General features: G+C 36.9%; 1 pseudogene; it reads left to right on the forward strand.

The window, feature by feature from the left end:
* LOC103013458 (glutamate dehydrogenase 1, mitochondrial-like) overlaps positions 1 to 22,688 on the forward strand; it is a 105,089-nt pseudogene that overhangs the window by 69,972 nt on the left and 12,429 nt on the right.

Here is a 22,688-nt window from a genome sequence, read left to right on the forward strand (position 1 = left end):
AGGGCAGAAAAAAAGAAGAAAACACCCATTTCGTAGTGGCCTGAATATTGGTCTGATTGGATACTGGATATTAGTTTTTTTCACTACTGCTTTTGACCTGCAATGAAAGACTCCAGCCTTACTTTTAGAAGCCACTACAGAGACTTAGAAAATAAACTTATGGCTACCAAAGGGAAGCGGAGGGGATAAATTAGGAGTTTGGGATTAATATACACACACTACTATATATAAAATAGATAATAAGAACCTACTGTATAACACAGGGAACTCTATTCAGTCTCTGTAATAATCTATATGGGAAAAGAATCTGAAAAAGAATATGATAAATGTATGTGTATAACTGAATCACTTTGCTGTACACCTGAAACTAACACAACATTGTAAATCAACTATACTCCAATATAAAATAAAAATTTTTTTAAAAAGAAGCAACTACAGAGGAAAACTGTCCCTAAAATAAGTAAAGCCTCATCTTATATTTCAGTGGTGTTATACCAAAACTGTATTAGAAATATTTCTGGAATATTAAGATACTGCTAACTTTGGAGGAAGGAAAATAATGTTGGCTTTATATTAATAACTCATTGTCCTATATCAGTCAACTCCTTGGCATAATATTAAAAATACCAATAAAAATAAACATTTAGTGGGAAAATTGTTAAAATGGCAAATTTTATATTATATATATTTTACCACAACAAAATAATTAAAGCAAAAACTATTTTTTAAAAAATGAGGTATCACCTCATATCTGTTAGAATGGCCTTATCAGAAAAACAGGAAATAACAAGTGTTGGGGAAGATATGGAGAAAGTGAAACCCTTGTGCGTTGTTGATCAGAATGTAAAATGGTGCAGCTACTATGCAAACAGTAAGGCGCTTTCCTCAAAAAATCAAAAATAGAGCTATCACGTGATTCAACAATCCCAATTCTGGGTATCTATCTGTTAGGAAAGGTGGTCTCACGCATACAATCTTTTGACACCCACTCAGCCATATGAATGGGCTTGGGCCTGGCACACTTCCTTACCACGAGATAGAGTCCTCACAGCCTGTGCTGAACTTGTCACCTTATGTGGGAAAACGTTTTCCTATTTCAGACTCGATATGTGCTCCTTACATCATCCTGCTTAAGCATGTGCATCATATGGCACCTTGACAACTCCATGACTATATCTGTCCTCTGTAAGAGGTGAGGACAGGGTCCTTCTGCTGGACCACAGAGGGATGCGTGCAGAACAATTAATCTCCGTCAGCTGAAGGGAGGGACCTGCTGGCCACTGGGGACTGATATCCACCATTGAAGCTGATCTTGCTCTGTCTCTTCTCCATGTGAGTAAAGCATTTTTCCATCCAGTGCTTGACTGCATTATTTTTTGTGGTGACTCCAATACCATGATGCAGTGGTCAGAAGCGCTCAGACTTCTACTCCTGATAATAGGCAACAGATGCCGCTTGCTTGACATGATCCAAAAGAATTAAAATCAGGATCTCTAAGAGATATGTGTATGTGCACTCCCATGTTCATTATAGCATTGATTTACCACAGTCAGATTTCATTTGCTAATGGGCAGCCCAATTCTCTGATGTATTTAAATCCATCTGGTGCTTTCCATGTTTCTCTGATGGGAAGACTATAAGCAAAATGCACGTGTTTGTATATTTCTAATATCTGCCTGATGGAGCAATCACTTAGGGCAGCCAGCAGGAGGTAAAATAAGCCAGAAAAAATCCAGGGCCCACCAATATCAACTATGCCAAATTTTTTAAAGCAAGCATTATTTTGAACTCTCTTAAGATAAGAAAAAGGAAAAGACAGCACCCCAGAAAAACATGTTTGAGTTTCATTTTGAATATGAGAAATACGAAATGACTCATTTTCACAATGAAAAATTAAGTTTTTAAAATCACTGTTATAAAATGAGAGTATATAAAAGAGAATGAAGAACAATTAGATGTAACATAACCCATTCCTGCTTCATCAAATCTGTGATTCAGGCAACAATTAGTAGTCTTTAAAAATGATTAAAGCATTGATAGGGAAGTACATCTGAGCAAATACTAAGCTCCCCATCCCCCATTAGTTCTAGTATTAAAAAATCTAAAAAAAAAATGTGCTTTCTCAAAATTTATCAAGTGGTCATTAATCTGCCACAAAAGCACCAAGGATTTTGTTGGCTCTGTTACAATAGTAAATTGAAGTGTCTGGAACCACCATGCCTTAGGACTAGAGTGGCCCCCTTGTATCCACGGGTTTTACATCTGCAGATACTGACAGCCGACTGTATTATGTCATTTTACACAAGGGACTTAAGCATTAGTGGATTTTGGTATCAGGGAGTTTCTGGAACCAATCCCACACAGATACCCAGGGATGACGGTATTGCTTTCCCATATGAGTGAAAGAGCTGGAAACCAAAGCCTTGTAAAATCAGCTCCAACCTTCTTTTTCTTTTGAAGAACTCCTTCTTTCCACACAAACCCTCTTCTTTGCTCCTATTAATCTGTTGCCCATTCTATTCCTAACTCTGCCATGGCTCTTGCTGATCTCATTTCCTGTAATTTCTTCCACTTAATTTTTGACTCATCCAAATTCTCTTTATTCTTCAACTCTCAGAGCAGTTTCCTATCTTCTGTGAACCTTTTCCATTAGTCCATGGAGAAGCCCTTTCCAATGGTCCACCTTGCCCTTTTAAATAAACACTATTTACCTCTTATTTTCTGTTCTTGTTCTTTGATGTGTACTAAAATACCAGAGTGTCTACATTCCTCCAACATTCTTTAAAGCTAGTTTGCACCACCCATCTTATTTTAATTCTTTCTTGCACCCAGTAAATTATACGTATACAAGAAGCACTCAGTATTCATTGAAAAATAAAAACAATGAACATGCAAATGAGTGAAAGCAAGTTGAGGCTATTATGTTGACTTTTCTTTGAAGACAGCAAATTAATGTTTACTTCTATTTAGTTACCCATGAAAAGGAGAATTTTTGAAGAATATAAGTAAAGCAATTACAGCAGAAAAGAGGAAAAATAAATATGGACAACAATTTTGGATACATTTTAGGAAATGATTATGAAGTAAAATGCCACCCAAAGACTAAGTAGAAATAACTTAATATATAAATAAAAATAAAAAGGGAATCCAAGAAAACCACATTTCCAATTATATATCTTTCTTTCCTTTGATTTGAAATGCAAGTAATCTTTAAAATACATACATTTAAACATTTTTTCACACCAGCCAGGGAAGTAAATTTAACAAAGTATAGTAAGTGGTCAGTACATAATTCTAAAAACCATTCAACTTCAATGGCTTCACAGTTCCACTGTCGCCAAGGAATAAAGCAGAAAGAACTCAGCCGCCATTCAAATATACTTTAATATTACCAATAAGTTGAATATAATTAGAATTACAATTAAATGTTATATCATTTTTAAAAGAAAATTATTTCTTCATCAAGTTTTATAATGGCCTTTGGCATAGTACAGTGAAATTGGACCTAAAAATAAAATCTTAAATGAAAGGCTCAGATTAACTAACAATTTTCATACTTCAGAATTTCCCTGTGTATTTTTCTCCAGTGACCTTTCTGATGACAAAGCCTGAAATGACAGTCAATTAAATTTATATCCCAAGGCACACTATAAATTTGTCAGAAACAAAACAAGTGCACTGTGAATTTCATGAAATCAGCTCTGGGTACCAGGGAGCAGAGATAGAGAAGAGGTGGTGGGTCAGTCCTTGGTGGTCACATTGACATTGACATAATGATGCTTGAATCTGCATGAGGATGAAGGACCAAGAAAGGCCTTCAAAGCTTCCTAATATCAAGCATTTAATTACCCCAATTTATTTCAGTCCCCACAAGCAGAATGTGGCCCTATTCCTAGTCATGAAGCTCACAAATTCACATGTATGTATCTTCTCCTTGATAATTCAGGTGAAGCACAGGCACTGACAAAACACTCATTACCTTTTCGATGCAGATGAGTATAATACAGGATAGAGGATCTCAGTGTGCATTTTCTCTCAGATTATGACACCATGTCTTACTCTTGGCCAGTTCAGACTCTCATTTCAAGTGGACTGTTCTTCTTCTGTATTTTTTCTCCCTAAACGAGAAAAATTATATAAAATAAACAAAAAATTTCCAGTTTATTTCGATCCTTGTATGAGTGATGTCTAATGATGCCCTCTGTTACGTAAACCAGGTGAAGGTTGCGCTTCCTCATTATTTTTCAGTTACATGAGAACCATGGAATCATACTCTTTGAAGAATAGATGGGTGCCCATTCTTTTGAGGAACTGTTGCCAGGGAAAATTTGTCTTGACATCATATGAGTCCTTACATTCTAATATATTTAAGTAACCCTATAATGGATGACCCACATCCCCTGTGTTCACCAACACTCTCTGTGCACTAGGGCAATCCCACCTGTGAATTCTTAAGGTAACAGATCAGCTCCGGACACAAACGGAACTGAAAATTGTTCTCCTCTAGACCTGAAAAGATATTTCTCAAAAGCAGGTGCTTATTCTCTTCTTACTTCCTGTGCTAAACACACATTCATTAGTAATTTTATATCACAAAGGTTTTTAAAAGCAGATTCATTGGCAGTAGGAAAGCATTTTGAGAAGTAAAATACCTTTAGAAACTTAAATTTCTCCTTTCTCTATTTTTTAAAGATTTCTCCCACATTTATGTTCAAAATATATTCTTCTTTTCCATTAACATTAAATATTTATCATGATACGAAAACATGACAGTGTATTAGAATGACTAAGTTAAATTTTAAAACCATTAGAAAAAGCAAAAAGTTTTGGTTGCTGTTTTTATGTAAGCGGGGGTAGAAGGAAGCTCTTTAGAAATTACTAAACTGCTTCAAACATAATCTTTTCAAATACAGCGAAAGAGAGATTTGGTTTCAGCATGAAGCCATGTTTTGATTCTGTTTCCTGAAGAAAATAGCTGAGAGTTGTGCGAACTTTTCCTTTCATAATATCTTGACCCATTTAGAGAAACCCATCTGTTAGAATAGCATGAATCTCTCTGCAAGTCACCATCTCAATCAAGCGGAAATATGACAAAGCAATCAGGATGATCAAAAAAACATGAAAGGGATTTCTGGGATTTAATCAGAAGTGAATATAAAAATACTTGTTCAAGTGGGAACTAATTCAAGTCTGACTCATTTGCTCTCCAACAAGGTAATTATTTGATATCCCATTATGGAGCATCCACTGTTTGCAAAGGACTACTAAGAAAACAAAGACTTAGCTTCGGTCTTTCTTCTCAGAGTTTCACTTGGGAAGAAAGACTTTGATAGTGTCACCACAGTGTCAACTGTCATACTGTTATAACAAAGGTAGTACTTAATATAGAAATAGGAAAGAGAGACTGGTAGAACAGAAGGATGGAAAAGGACCATAAAGGAACATGTGCTACCTTGGGTGTATTTAATTAATGTTGATAGATGGCTACGGAAAAAGATGGGCAAGAAAAAAGGCTTTCCAAACAGAGAGAACTATATTAGAAAAAGTAAGTCAGAATGAGGGGCAGGAGATTTTGATTCCTGGCGTGTGTTTAAAGAGGTTGAGTAGGAGAGTGGGACCAACAGGTGTCTCTTTTGAAAAGATAATGTTGGCAGCAATTTAGAGTTATGATCTCCTAAGTGAAATGTGCACACTCTGGATTGAGATGGGTAGGGTTCAAGAAAATCAACTAGCATTGATTTATTTTTACTTCATATCTGTAATTTCAAATGTGTTGCAATTTATAATGTTCATACTATTTCAGTACAATAGAACATGTCCATAAATTATAAACGTGTATGTATCTGGTACATACACCTTCCTTTGACTCTTCAATTTCTGCCGAATACCTCAATTCTGATACTAAAAATAATATTAACATTACCAGTACCAACAATAGCCCTATTTTGTCTTAGTTGACATCAGAGATAACTGATGTAGAAGATGGCTTGGAAAGGAATAGATGGGATCAGGTTGAGTTAGAGAAATGCTACTATTAATCTTAAGCTTTCATTGCTTTGGAGAAGTAGAACTATAAGATACGGTCAGTAACTACATATAATTAAATACGTGGAGAAGTGGAGTCCTTGAGATGATTTCAAGGCTTAAACATGAATCAAACTGGTATGATATGAATCAATAAACAAAATTCAAAAAAGGAAGAAAATCGAGGGAGAAAATATGAATCACTAAATTAAGACTCTCAGAAAACAAATAATCCATATATTCTCTAGTCTCTTCATCATGGTGATTTGCAGGACACAGCAAATTTAATTAGCTCAGTGAACAGCATTATGTTTCCATCCAAGGCCCAGCATCTTCTGCTCAAGTAACACAGCTGGATGAAGATAGATAATTCTCAGTGCAATATGTACTGCCAATGGCTTTAACTTTTTCTCATTCCAATTAGTAGATATAGCTGGCAAACAATCGTTTTCTATTAGGAAATGGGGATGGAATCAGAACCCACCCCAAGTTTACTGTGAGAATTAAATGAGTTATTAACGTAAAACATTTAGGCAAGTCCACAATACAGTATATTACTAAGGCTCAATACATGTGAGCAATTGTTATCAATAATTATTCACATCCAAACTATGTATGTTGAAATCCTGGTTTCTCTATTTATAAATTTTTTTACCTTCGATAAGTGGAATCGTTTCTAAAACTCAATTCTCTCACTGCATAATGAACATAAAAGTATTATCATTTAAAACTTGGAAAGAAGGCAAAAGGATGACTTTGTGTCATTTTACTGCCATACTGGAGCCCTTTTGAATGGGTCTCCACAAGACAATGACTATTAATTCTAAAGGGGAATCTGCCTTTTTTTTTAAAACTATGTATTTATTAATTCGAGTCCAGCTTCTAGGAAGTTTCATATTAACCTGTAGAGTTGTTTTGTCTGTTAAAGCTGCCAATGATTTTTGTCTAGTAGAAAAGATAGCCCCCAAACTTAAGGTTGTATTGCCTTGTAGGACACCAAACCAATTTTGTACTATTATTTGGTGATCTTATGCCAGCATTTTTTGTTTCTGTGTTTAAATGTACACTATATCTTGAATTCTTTTTAACCAACTTTAACATTTTGGGTGTTTTTCTGTCATTAATGGACTAAACAAACATTTACCTGTGCTTACTATATATTTGTTTGAGTTATTATATAAAACATTTTGTTATATAAACTTTATTATATAAAACATTTTATAGGGACGTCCCTGGCGGTCCAGTGGTTAAGACTTCGCCTTCCAGTGCAGGGGGTGCGGGTTCAATCCCTGGTCAGGGACTAAGATCCCACATGCCTCGGGGCCAAAAAAATCAAAACATAAAACAGAAGCAATATTGTAACAAATTCTATAAAGACTTTAAAAATGGTCCACATCAAAAAAAAAAATCTTTAAAAATAAATAAATAAAACACTTTATAGAGTATTCTTTTTAATGGCTAGTATTTATTGAGTACTAATTAAATATTATGTACGATTATTAATTCATTGGTTTCTAAAAACAGCAATATGGAATGGGAAAGAGCATCATCCATATATTACAGACAAACTCTGTTTTGTGATCACCAGTCATTGACTAAGTAAATGTCAAAGCTATGGGAAGTGTACCCTGCCCTGTGAATTACCATTCTTCAATTACCTCTATCTCTTGACTAAAGGAACTTAGTACATAATACCACAGAGATAAATTATCCTTTTATCCACCAAAACTTCATGGTTAGCATTTACCACTTTTATTCTTTGAGAGTCTTACTTTATGTTTCATTATTTTCTCACTTGATTTCTCTTTATTCTGTATTCTGGGCCTTAATTCAGCTTATACCATCAGTCATTAAGATATAATATTTTGACATTGTCTCAGGATCCACATCCCCAAATTTATAATTTTAAAAATCACAAACAACGATTCACAAAATTCTACAGCTTTTACCTCTACAAAGTGGAAGAAGGTATAAAATAGCAGGATATCTAACTTCTGACTCTTCTGCTGTTGCAGTTTCTGACTAAATCTGACTCCCATTTCTCCCCAGTCTGAGATGTACCCGGAACCAGACATCTCTAACCTCACTGGGACTGGGTATCACTATTGTTGTTGCTGTTGTTGTTGTTGGGTTTGAGGCATTTGGAAGAAAGTTGAAGTAAATAAAAGTACATGCACCCTAAATGTATGTATATTAAATATAATACTATTCACATTTTGCTTATACTTAACTTTTTGCATCTTACAGATCAAACATAATTTGAAATTTAAATGACTGTAACAATGAATAAAAATTAAAATTCAAAAATCTCTTCCTTTACTGCCAGTTGATTGTCTAGCAGCCCCTATGTCCCTCCAAGATGAGCACATATCACATAACTCTATGTTTCTGCCAATATTATATTCGCAAAAGAGGGATCCGATGGACTCACTCTCCTGCTCAACATCTTCACAAACACATGATGCCAAGAGACATAATCTGAATCTTTTGCTTCCTTCCATTGGGTAGTACAGTTTGCTCTGTTGGTAACGCCTCCGATATACCCACCTCTCTTGATATGCCCCTAAGAAAGCTTAAACATTGAAGCAATGAGAAATGTTCCAGAGCACCACCTCTTTCGGCAGTAGCTTCTCTCATCCCCTGTTCCAAATCACCTCCCTACTTCAGATTTTTTTCTATCAGTGCTCTAACACTTTAGATAGCTTACCTTGTGTCATAGGCAGAATATGCCTCCCCCCACCAAAAAAAGAGACACCCACTGTGAATATATCACCTTGCATGGCAAAAGGAACTTTCCAGATATCATTAAGCTAAGGATCTTGAGATGGGAGATCATCCTGGATTATCTGGGGGAGTGGGGGAGTGGGGTCCCGATGTAGTCATAAGGGTCATTATAAGATGGAGGCAGAAGGGTCAGAATCAGAGAATGAGATGTGATGACACAAGCAGAGACAGAGAGATTTGAAGATGTTATGCTGCTGACTTTGAAGACGGAGAAAGGGGCCTTGAGCCAGAGAGTGCAGGAGAACTGTAGAATCTAGAAATAGCAAGGAAACAGGTTTTTCCCCTAGAGCCTCAGAAAGGAACAGAGTCCCACCAACCCATTTTATACTTCTGAATTCCAGAACTTTAAGATAATAAGTTTGTGTTGCTTTAAACCATTAAGTTTGTGGCAATTTGTTACAGCAGAAACAGGAAACTAATACATCTTGTATTGACATGATTAAGTCTTCCCCTCCAAATGGGAAGTTCCCAGATGACAGACTATGGCTCAGTCAATTTTGTTTCCCAAGGACTTCTTTAAAAATAATTAGATCCTCAATTAATATTTATAGAATGGATTACTGTTTCAGAGTAAACAATTTAATAAGTCTCCGCTTGAACAGGATATTTATCTCCAATTTGGTTAGTCTAAAGGGACACCATTTATGATCCTGAATAGTTTCTTATACCTTTTGTTAGGCCAAAAGGATAATTGCCGGGCCCGCCTGGTGGCGCAGTGGTTAAGAATCCACCTGCCAATGCAGGGGACACAGGTTCGAGCCCTGGTCCGGGAAGATCCCACATGCCGCGGAGCAACTAAGGCCGTACGCCACAGCTACTGAGCCTGTGCTCTAGACCCCACGAGCCACAACTACTGGAGCCCACGTGCCCCAACTACTAAAGCCCACGTGCCTAAAGTCTGTGTTCTGCAACAAGAGAAGGCACCACAATGAGAAGCCCACGCACCACAACAAAGAGGAGCCCCCGCTCGCTGCGACTAGAGAAAGCGTGCGCATAGCAACAAAGACCCAACACAGCCAAAAATAAATAAATAGAACAAATTTATTAAAAAAGAAAATAATTGCCAAATTTATCCCAGTTTTGGACAGTATGTAGGTTTATTTATGGGCCATGGTATTTAGGTACCAAATGGAAAAACAAAACTCCACATGCCTCTCTGTGATTTTTTTTTTGCAGGAAATAAAATTAAGATATATTTCCACAGTAAATCTAACTGTCTTCTATATTACCAGGTTTAAAAAGGTTATGCACATTAGATATTACATCACTGCTTGAAGTACGTTAGTGCTTTTGAAAACAGCTGCCTACAATCTCCATTCTCATAAAAAGAACAACCACAGTCTGTGCTTTTTCTAATGGCTTTGAAATGTATGTTAACTTAGAAATTCCGATCCACATTAATGTTTGTGTATCATAATAAAGAGCATTAATGGAAAATATAAAGGGGGGAAAGTCTTTACAAAATAGGGCAGAAGGAGAAACTTGGGTTTCTCAAAGTGTTTTTGGTTTCAAAATGCTTTCCCTTTGGCAATGAATATGCTTTTATAAAAGTTTCATGAGGCAAAATTATTAATAAATATGTGTATTTAGCATACAATGAGAGAAGAGAAAGGAGCCATTGATTTGGAGAAACTTTGCTATATGAGAAAAGTTTTGACCTTTGTATATTGAGCTGACTTCTATGACTTCTCACTGTGGTCTGTCCTACTGTTCACAGAAAGTTGGCGGGCACTGGTGGCATGGGCTAAATGTCAGTGTGTTATCTAAACAGGCCAAATATAAGGGCGTCTATGGCTTCAAAACTAGCTGTACTCCAGCAACAGTTTTCTGAAATATTGGGTGCACATTTTTTTTCTCAGAAAATGTGATCTCCATCATCCTGGTTCTAACTGGGAACCCTTGTCTGGTTTACAGAGCAGTGAAAATGGAAAACTCATTCTTACAGCAAAGTGCAGATTTATCACTCAAGATACAAGAATGGAAATGTACAGAGAAATGATGATGATGATGATGATGATGATGACGACGACGACTGGTTACTCATTCTTTACTCATTTGGGCAAGGCAAATATGAAGAGAAATTTGATTCCTTGAAATGAAAGGATGAACTGCCCAGCAGCAGGCAGCAAAGAGCAAATTCAGCAAAAGTGTCATTAACATTGCCCTGCATTTTGCCTACATAAAGAGGCAATAAGCATTTCTTAAATGGCTGTTCCTTACCTGAACCAGCAGGGAGAGAACATATACATGCACACCGTGGGCACTTAGTGTCTAGAAATGGGGTTAAGCGCTGCATTTGACTTTCTCAAGGCTGAAGAAAATGAAGATTTTATAAAAAAATAACACATGATGTTGAAGATTGGTGGCTATCTTGATCTTCTGCCCTGCTGCAGAGGTGGGCAGCATAACCTCAGGTTCTATATGAGTAACAAGGCCCCCTCTCAGCCCACTTGCTGGTCACAAGGAGAATGGTGCATTTGTTCTGTGTGTGACAAGTTCACATTTTACCTTGGGATATAAATTTAATGGACAGCATTCAAGATCTTTGTACATGGAAAGGGTGTCTAGGTAAAATACTAGAAGGAAATTCTGAGCCATGAAAATTGCCTGTTGATCTGAGCTAAATGGTTTCATAGAACCAACCACAGCCTGGAAGCACCTGCTTTCTGTAGAATATATTATTTTTTGTTGTTGTTTTTTAGTTAACTACATCATTCATTTAAAAATATCAAAATATTTTATTTTTTAAATTAAAATAAAATACTTTTAGAAAGTTGAAAATGACCAGGATTGTAGAGTGGGGCCGGGGTGGTGGGGTGGGGGGGAAGAGACGAGGAATAAAAGAAAACAGTAAGAATTCAGTAGGAAGAATGGGAAGGCAACCTAGTAAGTGAGACTTAATACAGTTGGGCTTGTGCTAATGAAATACATTTGCAAACCAGGTTTTCACTGGTCTGGCTAGAGAGTGTTTTAAAGTGGTAAAACTGGTGTTTTAGTGGCCTAACATTAGTACTGAATAAGGGAAGTATGATACAACATCTAAATGTTGTACATCACACTGATGAATACACAGGAACACAATGTGTGTTTTTTAACAAATAAACGGATGAATGAAAGAATATGCAATTTACATTTCAGTTCATTTGAACAATTTATTATGATACTTGTAGACATTATTTTGTAAGTTACTAGTTTCCAAAGAATTTGAGTTTTTTAGAATATCTGCTGTTTTATGGGGATAGTAAGATAGAATATTTAAGCACAGTATTGTATCAGGTGAGCGTGGCATCTGATAAACAGACCCAGTTAAAAGTCTTGTTTTCCAAAGTAGAACTGGAAATTATTTTACAGACGCATCATTGCAAATGTATCAGGTAAGTCTTCTATAAATTTTAACTTCTCCTTCTGCTCCTAATTTTTTCAATAATAGTTGAATTAAACTGTTATTTACTTTTGTAAAGAAACAGCCTAAAAAATATTTTAAAAATTAAGGTCCTGATGAGTCTTCTCATTATGTTAGTGGGAAATTTTGAAATATAAAGATGTCTTATTACCACGTAACCATTATATTTTTGAATTATATCTATCAACCTATCTATCTGCAGTTCCTGGATACGAAACTTTATTCATTTGTGTTCTCTCCTCATAAAGCTATATCAGAGATTCCCTAATACTTTATTAACTATTCAAAAATTAATTTTACAATTTCCCCAAAATTATCATTAAGAGGTTAAACCTTCCTTGGAATTATCAATATTTTAAAATGAACTTTCTTTTTTTAGTTTGCTTTACCAAATCTTTTAGCAGAAAACTAATAAACACAAACCTCTTTAATTGTATTTAACATTTTAAAATTCCAGGAAGTTTTCGTGTTGATGGTGTATAGCTAAAATCTGCTTCTTTTTTTTTTTTTTTTTTTTTTTTTTTACTATACTGACATTCTCTAATTTCAAAACTCTTTGGGAGCATTACAGAAAATGAAAGAGGGGAAACCTTCAAGACGGCAGAGGAGTAAGACGTGGAGATCACCTTCCTCCCCACAAATACATCAGAAATACATCTACATGTGGAACAACTCCTACAGAATACCTCCTGAACGCTGGCAGAAGACGTCAGACCTCCCAAAAGGCAAAAAACTCCCCACATACCTGGGTAGGGCAAAAGAAAAAAGAAAAAACAGAGACAAAAGAATAGGGACGGGACCCACACCAGTGGGAAGGAGCTGTGATGCAGGAAAGATTTCCACACACTAGGAAGCCCCTTCACAGGTGGAGATGGCGGGAGGCAGAGGGGGGAAGCCTCGGAGCCACGGAGGAAAGCGCAGCCACAGGGGTGCGGAGGGCAAAGCGGAGAGATTCTCGCACAGAGGATCAGTGCCGACCAGCACTCACCAGCCCGAGAGGCTTGTCTGTTCCCCCGCCGGGGCGGGCGGGGGCTGGGAGCTGAGGCTTGGGCTTTGGAGGTCGGATCCCAGGGAGAGGACTGGGGTTGGCGGCGTGAACACAGCCTGAAGGGGGCTAGTGCGCCACAGCTAGCTGAGAGGGAGTCCGGGAAAAGGTCTGGACCTGCCTAAGAGGCAAGAGACCATTATTTCGGTGTGTGCAAGGAGAAGGGATTCAGAGCGCCACCTAAACGAGCTCCAGAGACGGGCGCGAGCCGTGGCTATCAGCACGGACCCCAGAGATGGGCATGAGACGCTAAGGCTGCTGCAGCCACCAAGAAGCCTGTGTGCAAGCACAGGTCACTGTTCACGCCTCCCCTCCTAGGAGCCTGTGCAGCTCGCCACTGCCAGGGTCCCATGATCCAGGGACAACTTCCCCAGGAGAACACACAGCATGTCTCATGCTGTTGCAACCTCACACCGGCCTCTGCCACAGCAGGCTCACCCTGCATTCCATAGCCCTCCCTCCCCCGAACCTGAGTGAGCAGAGCCCCCTAATCAGCTGCTACTTTAAAGCAGAGGCGGGGCCAAATCCAAAGCTGAACACCAGGAGCTGTGCGAACAAAGAAGAGAAAGGGAAATCTCTCCCAGCAGCCTCAGGAGCGTCAGATTAAATCTCCACAATCAACTTGATGAACCCTGCATCAGTGTAATAACTGAAGAGACAAGAAATCATCCCAAAATTGAGACAGTGGACATTGGGAGCAACAATATATATATTTTTTTCTTTTTCTCTTTTTGTGAATGTGTATGTGTATGCTTCTTTGTGTGATTTTGTCTGCATAGCTTCGCTTTTACCAACTGTCCTAGGGTTCTGTCTGCCCGTTCTTTGTTTCTTTTTTTTTTTTTTTTTTTGTATACTTTTTAATGCTTCTTATCATTAGTGGATTTGTTTTTCTGGTTTGGTTGCTCTCTTCTTTCTTTCTTTCTTTTTATTTATTTTTCTTTTTTTATTACTTTTTAAATATTTATTTAATTTTTAATAATTATTTTTATTTTAATAATTTTATTTAATTTTATTTTACTTTATCTATCTTTCTTTCTTTCTGTCTGCCTGCCTTTCTTTCTTTCCTTTTTTCTCCCTTTCCTTCTGAGCCGTGTGGCTGCCAGGGTCTTGGTGCTCCAACCGGGTGTCAGGCCTGTGCCTCTGAGGTGGGAGAGCCCACTTCAGGACATTGGTTCACCAGACACCTCCCGGCTCCACGTAATATCAAACAGGGAAAGCTCTCCCAGAGATCTCCATCTCAACACTAAGACCCAGTTCCACTAAATGACCAGCAAGCTACAGTGCTGGACACCCTATGCCAAACAACTAGCAAGACAGGAACACAACCCCACTCATTAGCAAAAAGGCTGCCTAAAATCATGATAAGGTCACAGAAACCCCAAAACACACCACTGGATGAGGTTCTGCCCACAAAAAAAGATAAGATCCAGTCTAATCCACCAGAACACAGGCACTAGACCCCTCCACCAGGAAGCCTACACAACCCACTGAACCAACCTTAGCCACTGGGGGTAGACACCAAAAACAACTGGAAATATGAACCTGCAGCCTGCAAAAAGGAGACCCCAAACACAGTAAGTTAAGCAAAATGAGGAGAAAGAGAAATACACATCAGATGAAGGAGCAAGGTAAAAACCCACCAGACCAAACAAACAAAGATGAAATAGGCAGTCTACCTGAAAAATAATTCAGAGTAATGATAGTAAAGATGATCCAAAATCTTGGAAATAGAATGGAGAAAATACAAGAAATGTTTAACAAGGACCTAGAAGAACTAAAGAGCAAACAAACAATGATGAACACCACAATAAGCAAAATTAAAAATTCTCTAGAATGAATCAATAGCAGAATAACTCAGGCAGAAGAATGGACAAATGACCTCAAAGATAAAATAGTGGAAATAACTACTGCAGAGCAGAATAAAGAAGAATGAAAAGAATTGAGGACAGTCTCAGAGACCTCTGGGTCAACATTAAACACACCAACATTTGAATTATAGGGGTCCCAGAAGAAGAGAAAAAGAAAGGGACTGAGAAAATATTTGAAGATATTATAGTTGAAAACTTCTGCAATATGGGAAAGGAAACAGTCAATCAACTCCAGGAAGTGCAGAGAGTCCCATACAGGATAAATCCAAGGAGAAACACGTCAAGACACATATTAACCAAACTATCAAAAATTAAATACAAACAAAAAATATTAAAAGCAGCAAGGGGAAAAAAAACAAATAACATACAAGGGCATCCCCATAGGGTTAACAGCTGATATTTCAGCAGAAACTCTACAAGCCAGAAGGGAGTGGCAGGACATACTTAAAGTGATGAAAGGGAAAAACCTACAACCAAGATTACTCTACCCAGCAAGGATCTCATTCAGATTCGACGGAGAAATTAAAATTTTACAGACAAGCAAAAGCTAAGAGAATTCAGCACCACCAAATCAGCTTTACAACACATGCTAAAGGAACTTCTCTAGGCAGGAAACACAAGAGAAGGAAAAGACCTACAATAACAAACCCAAAACAATCAAGAAAATGGTAATAGGAACATACATATCAATAATTACCTTACATGTAAATGGATTAAATGCTCCAACCAAAAGACACAGACTGGCTGAATCGATACAAACACAATACCCATATATATGCTGTCTACAAGAGGCCCACGTCAGACCTAGGGACACATACAGACTGAAAGTGAAGGGATGGAAAAAGACAGTCCATGGAAATGGGAATCAAAAGAAAGCTGGAGTAGCAATTCTCATATCAGACAAAATAGATTTTAAAATAGAGACTATTACAAGAGATAAAGAAGGACACTACATAATGATCAAGGGACCAATCCAAGAAGAAGATATAACAATGGTAAATATTTATGCACTCAACAAGGATCACCTCAATATATAAGGCAAATGCTAACAGCCATAAAAGGGGAAATCAACAGTAACACAATCATAGTAGGGGACTTTAACACCCCACTTTCACCAATGGACATCACCCAAAATGAAAATAAATAAGGAAACACAGCTTTAAATGACACATTAAACTAGATGGACTTATTTGATATTTATAGGACATTCCATCCAAAAACAAGAGAATACACTTTCTTCTCAAGTGCTCGTGAAACATTCTCCAAATCAAAGCTTAGTAAATTTAAGAAAACTGAAATTGTATAAAGTATTTTTTCTGACCACACGCTATGAGACTAGACATCATTTAGAGGAAAAAATCTGTAAAAAATACATTCACATGGAGGCTAAACAAAACACTACTTAATAACCAAGAGATCACTGAAGAAATCAAAGAGGAAATCAAAAAATACCTAGAAACAAATGACAATGAAAACACGATGATTCAAAACCTATGGGATGCAGCAAAAGCAGTTCAAAGAGCGAAGTTTATAGCAATACAATCTTACCTCAAGAAACAAGAAACATCTCAAATAAGCAATCTAAACTTACACCTAAGGAAATTAGAGAAAGAAGAACAAAAAAAAAAACCCCAAAAGTTAGCAGAAGGAAAGAAATCATAAAGATCTGATCAGAAATAAATGAAAAAGAAATGAAGGAAACGATAGCAAAGATCAATAAAACTAAAAGCTGGTTCTTTGAGAAGATAAACACAATTGATAAACCATTAGCCAGACTCCTCAAGAAAAAAAGGGAGAAGACTCAAATCAATAGAATTAGAAATGAAAAAGGAGAAATAACAACTGACACTGCAGAAATACAAAGGATCCTGAGAGATTACTACAAGGAACTATATGCCAATAAAATGAACAACCTGGAAGAAATGGACAAATTCTTAGAAAAGCACAACCTTCCGAGAATGAACCAGGCAGAAATAGAAAATATAAACAGACCAATCACAAGCACTGAAATTGAAACTGTGATTAAAAATCTTCCAACAAACAAAAGCCCAGGACCAGATGGCTTCACAGGCGAATTCTATCAAACATTTAGAGAAGAGCTAACACCTGTCCTTCTCAAACTCTTCCAAAACACAGCAGAAGGAGGAACACTCCCCAACTCCTTCTACGAGGCCACCATCACCCTGATACCAAAACCAGCCAAAGATGTCACAAAGAAAGAAAACTACAGGCCAATATCACTGATGAACACAGATGCAAAAATCCTCAACAAAATACTAGCAAACAGAATCCAACAGCACATTAAAAGGATCATACACCATGATCAAGTGGGGTTATCCCAGGAATACAAGGATTCTTCAATATACGCAAATCAATCAATGTGATAAACCATATTAACAAATTGAAGGAGAAAAAGCATATGATCATCTCAATAGATGCAGAAAAAGCTTCTGACAAAATTTAACACCCATTTATGACAAAAACCCTGTAGAAAGTAGGCATAGAGGGAACTTACCTCAACATAATAAAGGCCATATATGACAAACCCACAGCCAATATCATTCTCAATGGTGAAAAACTGAAACCATTTCCACTAAGATCAGGAACAAGACAAGGTTGCCCACCTTCACCACTATTATTCAACATAGTTTTGGAAGTTTTAGCCACAGCAATCAGAGAAGAAAAAGAAATAAAAGGAAACCAAATCAAAAAAGAAGAAGTGGGTCTTCCCTGGTGGCGCAGTGGTTGAGAGTCTGCCTGCCAATGCAGGGGATGTGGGTTTGAGCCCTGGCCTGGGAGGATCCCACATGCCGCGGAGCAACTGGGCCCGTGAGCCACAACTACTGAGCCTGCGCGTCTGGAGCTTGTGCTCCACAGCGAGAGAGGCCACGACAGTGAGAGGCCCGTGCACTGCGATGAAGAGTGGCCCCCACCTGCCACAACTAGTGAAAGCACTCACACAGAAACAAAGACCCAACACAGCCAAAAATAAATAAATAAATAAATAAATTTAAGAACAGTTTAAAAAAAAAAAAGCAGAAGTAAAGCTGTCACTGTTTGTAGATGACATGATACTATACATAGAGAACCCTAAAGATGCTACCAGAAAACTACTAGAGCTAATCAATGAATTTGGAAAAGTAGCAGGATACAAAATTAATGCACAGAAATCTCTTGCATTCTTATACACTAATGATGAAAAATCTGAAAGAGCAATTAAGGAAACACTCCCATTTACCATGGCAACAAAAAGAACAAAATACCTAGGATCAACCTACCTAAGGAGACAAAAGACCTGTATGCAGAAAACTATAAGACACTGATGAAAGAAATTAAAGATGATACAAACATATGGAGAGATATACCATGTCCTTGGATTGGAAGGTTCAACATTGTGAAAATGACTATACTAGCCAAAGCAATCTACAGATTCAATGCAATCCCTATCAAACTACCAATGGCATTTTTCACAGAACTAGAACAAAAAATTTCACAATTTGTATGGAAACACAAAAGACCCTGAATAGCCAAAGCAATCTTGAGAAAGAAAAACAAAGCTGGAGGAATCATGCTCCTGGACTTCAGAGTATATTACAAAGCTACAGTAATCAAGACAGTGTGGTACTGGCACAAAAACAGAAATATAGATCAATGGAACAGGATAGAAAGCCCAGAGGTAAACCCATGCACATATGGTCACCTCATTTTTGATAAAGGAGGCAAGAATATACAATGGAGAAAAGACAGCCTCTTCAATAAGTGGTGCTGGGAAAACTGGACAGCTGCATGTAAGAGAGTGAAATTAGAACACTCCCTAATACCATACACAAAAATAAACTCAAAATGGATTATAGACCTAAATGTAAGGCCAGACACTATCAAACTCTTAGAGGAAAACATAGGCAGAACACTCTATGACATAAATCACAGCAAGATCCTTTTTGACCCACCTCCTAGAGAAATGGAAATAAAAACAAAAATAAACAAATGGGACCAAATGAAACTTAAAAGCTTTTGCACAGCAAATGAAACCATAAACAAGACGAAAAGACAAACCTCAGAATGGGAGAAAATATTTGCAAATGAAGCAACTGACAAAGGATTAATCTCCAAAATTTACAACTCAATATGCAACTTATGCATAAGTTGCAAGCTTATGCAACTCAATATCAAAAAAACAAACAACCCAATCCAAAAATGGGCAGAAGACCTAAATAGACATTTCTCTAAAGAAGATTTACAGATTGCCCACAAACACATGAAAGAAAACTCAACATCACTAATCATTAGAGAAATGCAAATCAAAACTACAATCAGGTATCACCTTACACCAGTCAGAATGGCCATTATCAAAAAATCTACAAACAATAAATGCTGGAGAGGGTGTGCAGAAAAGGGGACCCTCTTGCACTGTTGGTGGGAATGTAAATTGATACAGCCACTATGGAGAACTGCATGGAGGTTCCTTAAAAAACTAAAAATAGAACTACCATACGACCCAGCAATCCCACTACTGGGCATATACCCTGAGAAAACCATAATTCAAAAAGAGTCATGTACCACAATGTTCATTGCAGCTCTATTTACAATAGCCAGGACATGGAAGCAACCTAAGTGCCCATTGACAGATGAATGGATGAAGAAGATGTGGCACATATATACAGTGGAATATTACTCAGCCATAAAAAGAAACGAAATTGAGTTATTTGTAGTGAGGTGGATGGACCTAGAGTCTGTCATACAGAGTGAAGTAAGTCAGAAAGAGAAAAACAAATACCGTATGCTAACACATATATATGGACTCTAAAAAAAAAAAAAGGTTATGAAGAACCTAGGGGCAGGACAGGAATAAAGATGCAGACGTAGAGAATGGACTTGAGGACATGGGGAGGCGGAAGGGTAAGCTGGGACGAAGTGAGAGTTTGGCATGTACTTATATATACTACCAAATGTAAAATAGATAGATAAAATGTAAAATAGATAGCTAGTGGGAAGCAGCCACATAGCACAGGGAGATCAGCTGGGTGCTCTGTGACCACCTAGATGGGTGGGATAGGGAGGGTGGGAGGGAGACACAAGAGGGAGGAGATATGGGGATATATGTTTACGTATAGCTGATTCACTTTGTTACAAAGCAGAAACTAACAGACCATTGTAAAGCAATTATACTCCAATAAAGATGTTTAAAAAAAAAAAAGGAAAGAAAATGAAAGAAAGTTATCCCTATCAGTTGTCTATTGCTAGGTAACAAAGTACCACAAAATTAGTAGTTAAACATACACATACACAGACTCACACTTATAATCTCACAGTGTCTGTTGGTAAGTTTAGCTGGGACCTCTGCCATTTAGGGTTTCACAAGGAGAAAATCAAGGTATAGCCTGGGATGCACCCTCGTCTGGAAGCTAAGATGAAAAAGAATCTACTTGCATTCTCACTCAGATTATAGGCAGAATCAATTTCCTTGTGTGTGTAGAACTGAAGACGTGGACTTCTTACAATCTGTGGGCTGGAGGTTGCCTTCTCCTAGAAGCTGCCTACAGTTCCTAGAGGCACACCCAGTCCTCAGAGACTGCCCACAGATTTTTGCCTTGTGAACTTCATCATATGGTGGCTTCCTTCAGCAAACAGCAAGGGGAGTCTCTAGAGCAGGTGTGTTAGCAAGATGGTCTCACGGAATATAACATAAGCATGAGAAGGGCATCCTATGTGGGCTCTCACCTTTGTCATATTCTATCGCTTAGAGGCGAGACACAGGTCCTACTCACACTCAAGGGGAGGGGAGCACTGAGACATGAACACTGGGAGGAGGGGTTATGAAGACCCACCTTACAGTATGCTTGCCAAGTTCTCTCTAAAAACAAATTTTAGTGGAGTCTGATTTTCCTCAGTTAAGAATCAGTTAATTCTTAATTTTAAACTTGAAGTGTAATTGAATTTTTAAAAGGAGGTTAAATATGTCCACTTTTTAAACCTTTGAAGATAACTTTGAAAGAAAGTTACTACATTACCCTATAGGAGAGCAAATGTATATATATAAATATTTTAAAATATATAAATATATATAATATATAAAAATATATGATATATATAATAAAATATATATGTAAAAGATCTATATAAATATATATATAAAATATATAAATATATTTTTAAAAGGAGACATTGAGAAAGTTTTACTTGCTTACAAATGTATATACACATTTTGATATGCAGGCATATTTAAAGTAAAAATGTAAAAAGTAGTTATGTATTTGTTCATTTTTTTAGATTCAAAATGCATTGTTTATCACATCTGCCAATATTTCATTTTTACAGAGGCAAAGTCACCATCCAAATTAATAGCAGTAATTAGCAGTTTGGGTTTCTCACCACAGGCAAATGTCTGACTTTTAGAGTTACAAATGAGCATTTAGGGACTGAAGCAGGAGGCAATACAGTCTCTGGGAACAGAATGATTATTTAACATAATTTTATAAAGAATAAGATATCCATATTAATTCCTACTTAAATATAGACTACATAAATTCTTCATATTCCATTTTATTAAAATTTTATTTAATATTAACTAACGTGATGAGTACTTCTGAAAATTTTTATTTGATAATTTTGCTTGATTCCTATATAGAGTTTATGAATCTTACTCCAATGAATTTAGGTGGGAAAGTCTCTTAATTAATTATTATAGTTACTGATTCAGAAACTCACTCTGCTTAACCTGAAAGAGACCTTTAATATGTAATTGATTAATTGACACGGTTCCTAATATAAAAAGATTTTAATAACTATCTGTGGATTATATTGATGGATGGAAGAATGAGTGAAAAAATCAATTTGTGGAAATATCTTTGATATTTGATTTATTGCATTGATGAGATTACTTTCGACAATTTACTATAGTGACCCTATTACTAAATTGCAATACCTTGGAGAAATTAATTAGCCTTATTGACCCTCAGTATAACATATACAGTAATTATTACCTAACAGGGTTGATTTGTAAGGAACTATGATTTGTAATAACTATTCTTATTATAGGGAAGCCTCAAAAATGTTGCCTACTTCATATCTGCCCCTCACCCTCTATCACATATATAAATTAGTTCACAGGAATTAGAAATGTAAGAGTGCAGATCATTATAACTTTTTATTTTGAAATAATTTCAAACACAAGAGAATCTGTAATAATATCACACAGATTGTTTATTATATCAGCTATATGTTTCATATTTACAAAGTGAAACCACCTTCTAAATTAATAGTAGTAGGTAGAGCTATCGGAATTCGCCAATTAAAAAAAAAACACTCAAACATGAGTTTCAGATAAACAACAAAGAATTTAGTCAGAATAATTGTGTCACTGCAATATTTGGAACATATTTATACTAAAAAACATTTTTTCTTTGTTTGAAATTCCAATTTAACTGGGTGCCCTGAATTTTATCTAGCCCCCCTGCATACCCAACAGCCAGATTCCCTAATTGCTGATATTTGCCACATTCCTTTATCAGTCTCTCCATCTCTATTTCTCTTCCTCTTCTCTGTCTCTGAATATTTACCTATG

Source organism: Balaenoptera acutorostrata, chromosome 19, assembly GCF_949987535.1.
Source record: "Balaenoptera acutorostrata chromosome 19, mBalAcu1.1, whole genome shotgun sequence".
NCBI classification, from domain to species: Eukaryota; Metazoa; Chordata; class Mammalia; order Artiodactyla; family Balaenopteridae; genus Balaenoptera; species Balaenoptera acutorostrata.